This window comes from Aegilops tauschii, chromosome 3, assembly GCF_002575655.3.
Source record: "Aegilops tauschii subsp. strangulata cultivar AL8/78 chromosome 3, Aet v6.0, whole genome shotgun sequence".
Taxonomy (NCBI): domain Eukaryota; kingdom Viridiplantae; phylum Streptophyta; class Magnoliopsida; order Poales; family Poaceae; genus Aegilops; species Aegilops tauschii.
This window is the reverse complement of record NC_053037.3, coordinates 261,394,238-261,401,012: the sequence shown is the minus strand read 5'-3', so window position 1 is coordinate 261,401,012 and position 6,775 is coordinate 261,394,238. Positions and strand designations below refer to the sequence as shown.

The 6,775-nt window shown below is 44.6% G+C and overlaps 1 long non-coding RNA gene across 1 annotated transcript; it reads left to right on the top strand.

The window, feature by feature from the left end:
• Positions 1–3,489: 3,489 nt before the first annotated feature.
• Positions 3,490–5,805, top strand: LOC123497667 (uncharacterized). The gene is made up of 3 exons (XR_006671423.2): positions 3,490–4,538; positions 4,627–4,822; positions 5,740–5,805. It is a non-coding gene; the product is annotated as an uncharacterized lncRNA (long non-coding RNA).
• Positions 5,806–6,775: the final 970 nt, after the last annotated feature.

Genomic DNA, 6,775 nt, shown 5'->3' with positions numbered 1-6,775 from the left:
TCATAGCCTTCGGAACAGGCCTACTTCAGGTTCACCCTACCCAGCCAACCCCACCCCGGCACCCAGAGTAGTACACCTGAATACTCCCCATTTTCTATCCCCACCGCAAAATAGACTTCTCCACGGCACCGCAGCCTTCGTGCTCCTCCCCTTTACATCGGCGCACTCGTCCACCGCAGCGCATCTGCCTCATCGACGACCTCGTACGCCGCACTGGAGCCGGTCCACCGTCGTCGTCGTACACGGAGCCTCTTCCCCGGCATTGTCTTCCACGGTCTCGGATCTGCTTCCTGGAAGCTGACGCCAAGCGCAGAAGTACCACCGTCGTGGACAATGAATTGACTCCCGTTGCTGACCATGACTCACAGAGGCCTCCGCGACCATCGTTCTCCTCCTCGATTGGTAATGTGTGTATTGAATCACTTAGCAGTACATGTGCAGTTCCAATTTTGTTCATACCTACCCTTCAAATTTCCTGGGTGCTATTGTTCCCGTAAAAGTAATTGGTTATAGCCTCCATTGTCCAACAGAATATCAGCTTGTAATTGTGTGTCACTCCTGTATCGCGCTGTGCTTGGGTAGGTTTTTCATCTGCAACCAGTAGTGTGGCAAATGATGGAAAGGTTTTTAGAACTAGCAAGATGCCCATGCGTTGCATGCATCAAGATGCATTTGTATGAGTAGTTATCTTGTGGGAGAAAAGGATGAACGAGGGAAGGCCTTATTTGTAAATCTGGAGAGGGGTATGGGTATCTTTTTGCAAAATTCCCATTTGTTTCCTTCTTATCTGTCAGATATAAATCGGACGACCTATATTGCAAGAAAAAAAGTATAGAGAAAAAAAAGTAGACAGTAAAGGAAGTAGAGATAAATATTAAATATAAAATAAATATAACAATAAAGAAGACAGTAGAGATAGCAGAGACGTCGGGAAAGGATCGCGCGTGCGCGGGAAAAAGCGGCCGGGCATGCGCTAGTTTTGGCGTGCGGCGTCCGGCGCGCTTTATAAAATCCAACGCCCTTCCACTGCTCTGTGCCTTGCCACCGCTCTCTCCCCGCTCTGTGCCTCACCATCGCTCTCTCCCCGCTCTTTTTCGCCTCGCGGCCGCCGCGCCACCATGCCGTCGCGTCGCCGGGAAACTTGGGGATACCTCGGCGTCCGCGCGCGCCCCTCCAGCGGCTTCTCCGCCGAGATCCGGTTCCGCGGGATGCGCCTCGGCCTCGCAATTTTGACACCGCCAACGAGGCCGCCCGCGCGTACGACGTGGCGGTGTGGCGCCTCCAGTGGCCTCATAGAACATTGAACTTCCCCAACGTGCCGACGCGGTAGCGGGCGCAGGAGCTCGCGCCTCTGCCGCGGCTTAGCACCGACGAGGATCGTCGCGACAACCGGAGGCGGGAGCACCGTCTCGGCATCGCCGAGATGGACGAGGAAGCCATGGCGTTGTGGTGCCAACACTTCCCGCAGGACATCATCAAAGAGCGCGAGTTCTACGCGCAAAGGAGGGCGGAGAGGGATAAGAGGAGGGCGGAGCGAGCCGCCTATCGCGAGGACAAGCGTAGGCGAAAAGCGGACGCTCAATTCAACATGAGGCTAGGAGTAGCGTCGCCCTGGGAATCCGACGACGATCGGTATCTTCACGCCTACAGTCAGACGTCGGAGGAGGACATCACCGAGGAGGAGTCGGACGACGAGGAGTAGTTGAATTATCTTTTTTTATCTATCTATGCTGAGAACTATCATGTACTCTCTAGTATCTACTTCTCGATCTCAGCACTGTAAATGCTTTTTTAAAGCGCCGCGCGTTGCGATTCTGTTGGAGATGCTCTAACATGACAGACGAGTGCTTTAATGTTGCCCACAAGATGCGCGTGTATTACTAGTAGTATATTTTTCTTGCCATGTTGAGATTTTAAAACCACGAGTGCGAACATGCAGAGGAGCAATGAAGACCAAACACGGGATATTCGGGACATCTTCAAGGAGCATGGCAAGTTAAAGAGGAGCTGCACCGAACCTGTAAAACGAGCTTTGGTAAGTAACACCCTTTCAATTACTTTCGTGTAGCCTCGTGTTCTTCGATGTGTATATGTTGTAGTTTCTGTATCTCTTAAGCATGGTGTTCTTCGATGTGTAATAAGAAGAGTCTTAATCGTCCTAATGCTTTAGTTTTTAGCTTGATGTAGGAAGTGGGTGTTCTCACCTTGTAGTCTGTTTTTTTCCTTTTGAATTCACTTCTCCGAGTTCTTTTTATCTGGCTTCTACTAAATGGATCTAGGTTGCTCTGAGTATTGATCTAAAAAAGAAGTAACTTTATGTCAGGATGCAGTTCCTGCGAGGAGGGAAGTATGGTCAACCTCGAGATCATGTTTCCAAAATGAGGCTGGAATACACACAAGGTGCCAGTTCCCTAATGATGCTGGATTAGACACAAGGTGCAAATTCCCAGATGATGCTAGATTACACACAAGCCAGGTGGAGTCGTCAGCTATTCGTGTCCTCGTGGCATTAGTAAAGGCTGAAAGAAAGCGTGCAGCAGCCCTTGAGAATGTAGCCGAGTTCCTGAAGAAGCGAAAAGAGCAATCAGATGCTCTCTTCACCCAAGCCAAAGAAGAGATGGAAGAAGCCAGAAATAAGCTAGCAGAGGCAGAGCAGGCTAGGCGTCTCCTGCTATCTAAAACTGTTGTCAATACAAAATTCCCTTCATAATAGCTAGGTTCAAATGTTTATCCAGTCAACATGCCTGTTGTGATGTCCGTGCATCTACTCATGTGGCACAGAATGTTTTTTTTTCGGGTCATGTAATAACAGCAATTACTTTCCAAACAATAATAGACGAAGCATTGGACATGGTATAGTTCACGCGCAAGCCCGACATTCCAAGTTCAACTTCCACATCAAACTCATGTTCACAGATATCTGCACATTCATACATAATGTCCACAACCATGATTCACTTCAAAGCCAAAAAAATGTGAGGAGAGTTATAAATAAAGAAAATCCTCTACTAGTTCCTGCTACCAGTGCGAGCACAACAAGTCAAGACCATGCGTAAATTAATTATATTTTAGTCATTTTTTGTGTTCTAAAATGCCTGACGGCTCGCAGAAGGACGTGTTGCCGGCACACGCGGATTCAATGAAGGCAGGCGGGGCAGTCTTAAGCTGGTTGCACGCGGCGAGGAGGCGTGCTCAGCCGGGCCTGCAGCGAGTGCGGCCCTCTTGGCCGGCGCGCCGGTTCAATGCCTGCGCTATGAGAGGTCGCATCCGTGTCAGAGCAATCACTCCCTCTAGTCCTTTTTTGTTTGGGTATAACAAAATCTCGTTTTCCATTCACATTTTACAAGTAAAATTCGTGGACAAACTTTGAACCAAAGTACGATGGGGACTAGTAAACCAGAATAGAGGTAGTAGTTTTTTTAATCAAAGAAGGGTTTCCCCTTCCGATTTTCATTACTGAAAACCAGCATCTAAATCTAAACCATAGTATTTGCCCTAGAACTACCAGGTTCAACATTGTAACGTCCCAAAATTTTCCAAATTTTGGAATGTTAATAATAAGTTATGATTGAGTGAGTTGTTGTGGTAGTCGCGTAAATTAGAAACTTTTTCGAACTTGTTAAAAAAATCAAATTGGATTTCTTTGTTTTGGACTTGTAAGAAATATTCAGAACCACCTTCAGATTTATGGAGTGAGAATAAAATGACTTTCTCAAAAAAAATGGTGGACGAATATTTTGTAAAGGAGTTATTTGAAATTTGGAGTACCATTTGAAATTGGGTCTTATCTGGAGTTTCATTTTTAAATTCATACCTTTTATGGAGTTTACAAAAAAATGTTCTGGATTCATTTGAATGTGTTTGAGTACTAATTACCAAAAACTATTAGCAAACGGAAATAAGTAAAGTCTAAAACAATCCAAGACCTACTGGGCTCACCCATTCTTTTATCTCGCTATTTTACGCACGCGCGCACGAGCAAACTGCCCAGTGTGGCGCATCTAGCTGGAGTCAGCCCATCTTTTTCCTAACTGTTTTTTTTCCTTTCCCTTGGGCCTATTTTCTCCCACTAAAGCCATCCCGAAGTGAAAGCCCACGCACTAGTGGTCGTCTTCCTCCTCTGTTCTGTACGTGAACATGAACAGAACCTGCAGAACCTCCACATTCATGACTTCCACCTCTTCCTCTCCCTCTAGTGCTAACCACAGACATCCTTTCGACTTTTCACCAATACGAAAATTAAAGAGGAATGTCAGGAGAACTCATTCAGGAAATTAAAACTCAACTTCGTTGCTTTAATTGAACGAACGGATCCGTGAAACGTTCCTGCACAATCAGCCATTAAAGGCCACGGTGAGCTCCCTTGATCTCCCCATATCGACCCTCTCTTCCCCTATAATTAGGACCCCGGAAAGCACAACATATCTCACCATCCCTAAGCCAGAAACCCCTCTCTGTATCGCTCTCCTACGCGAGCAATTGCTCGCCGGAGTTCAACAATAGCATCAAAGTCCGACAAGGATTCCGTCGCGACCGAGGTACCCCAAACCCCAACTCCTCCACCTTTCTCTTTCCCTTGTTGATGCGCATCTTATGGACCCCCTTTTTTTAAAAAAAAACTCGCAGCCGGAGCACGAGTTCTTCGTTGTCCGCTTTCGGCTGGAGTTGCGCCCAACTCCGGCGACATCTAGCAGCCACCTGAAGGCGAACCAGGAGCCGACGTCGTGTTCTGGAGACTCACCCCGACTTCCTCTCCCTCGTTGCCGGAGATCACCGCATCACCTCACGTCCGAGCCGCCGCTGCCGGCCATCTCCATCTCCGGTGAGGCCAGCCATCTTTCTCTGTTAAAAAAACGAAACAGTATTAACCTATAGAATTCTGCCATGTGGCGACTCTTTTTCTTACCCCGTTTCTTTTCCAGAAAATTAGCCCAACTTAGAAAAATCACATCTTTTAAACCGCTTATCCAAATTTGACAAATAAGATATCCCTGGATAGCTGCAGACCTCTAGTTTATTATAAAAATTATAAATCTCACTTTTGCGCAAATTAAAATTTAGTTTTGATTTATATATGAATTTGAGTAATTTTGATATATCTTTTATTCTGTAAACCATATAAAAATGTTTTATATGGAAGTTGGACCTTAGGACCTAACCTTTTTGTTGGACTGATGGATTAGTTTTCCAACATAGTTTAGATGCTGTTTTATCATCAACACCTTGGTTTGACCTTCTTGGATCATCATTTAATAACTTAGTTAAAATAAAATTTGACTATAGGGTAAAACTCTTAGATTGATCCCTAGGGAACCTCTCTGGACATTTGATATCACCACAAAACTTTGAAGTTACAAGATTAAGGATTTAATCCTTTTATCTTGAAATTTATGCCACGCCAGTTTTATTTAACCCAAGTTAAATATTCCGAATAATCTCATGATAGAATTTGTTGTAAGAACTTGTCTCACAACCCATCTTCTATATCAAACCAAGATCTTCACTTAGTATCATTTCCAACCCTAGAATATTACTATGTCATATTTTCTTCCAAGACCACACCTGATTCTATATCAACCCTAACCGTGCCCTAGAAATTATAATAGTGGCAATCGAATAATTTGTGTTGTTATTTGGATTTTCATTTGGATGTTATTTGTGTGTTGAATGCTTGCTTGAATCATTGTTATGTGAATGTGGATATGCCGAGTGTCTTACTTGAGTTATTTATCGCGTTAGATTGCGACGAGTGCGAAGGTGAATTCCACGAGGAGGTAGAACCTTGTGACTACGAAACTGAAGGCAAGTTGCAAATTGATCATGCTTTGACCTATATTTTCATACTATGCATAACTCTTTAAATTTTAATACTATGCATGTTTTATAAAAGTTTTGCAAAGTATTATATTTAGCTAGAGCCATAGGTTCAAGATTCATCATTGGCCACGCTTGCACAAAATGGGTGGGATGAAAACCAAACTTGTTTTAAACTTTAAACTTGCTCTCTTTGGAGCAAAGTTTTGAGAAAATATTTTTAAAACAAAATTATATATTGTTTACTTCTACTCCCTGGGCGGGATGGTATGACGGGAGCGTCTACAAGTGATTGCGCCCATCGGGGTCTTGCAGTGAATGCGCCAGACTGGGGTCTTGCACACAGGTTTTTGGTGGGGACCGCCGTCCAGGGGAATGAGATCTTTCAAGTACAGTTTGATGTAGCTTCCAGTACAGCCACATGCTACTATGGGCTCTGGCTTAGCTTAGTACTAACGGGAAACCCTTACCTCAGGACCGCCATTGGAGAGGGGCTTTCATTGCCTAAGTTGCGGGCGGCTTGGTCAGGTATAGGGGGCTGTTACGGAAAGGCTTCGTCACAATCTCCTCCTAGTCGTACACCCAAGTGTGTAATGATAAACGGGGTTGGTTGTGTCATGTGGGGAACGTGTACGACCTCTGCAGAGGGTTAAAACTAATCGATTAGCCGTGCCCCCGGTTACGGGCATTTTTTAGCAACTGAAGACTTGGACTAAAGAAGAATCTCCCCTCTTTTTTCTAAAAATCTGTTTTAAGGGTTAAAGTTGAGGAATGAGCACAGTGAATGTGTTTCACTTCAACCTTATGTATGTTTTAAACTATTTCTTTAGAGAATGAGAACTGGTGCGTATATCCAAGTGTCTCACTCCTACCTTTTATACTAAAAATTATTTCTATTTCAAAAGAAGTTTACAAAATTTAGTATAGGAGAAAATTGGCTTTAAGCAAAGGAAACCTCCAC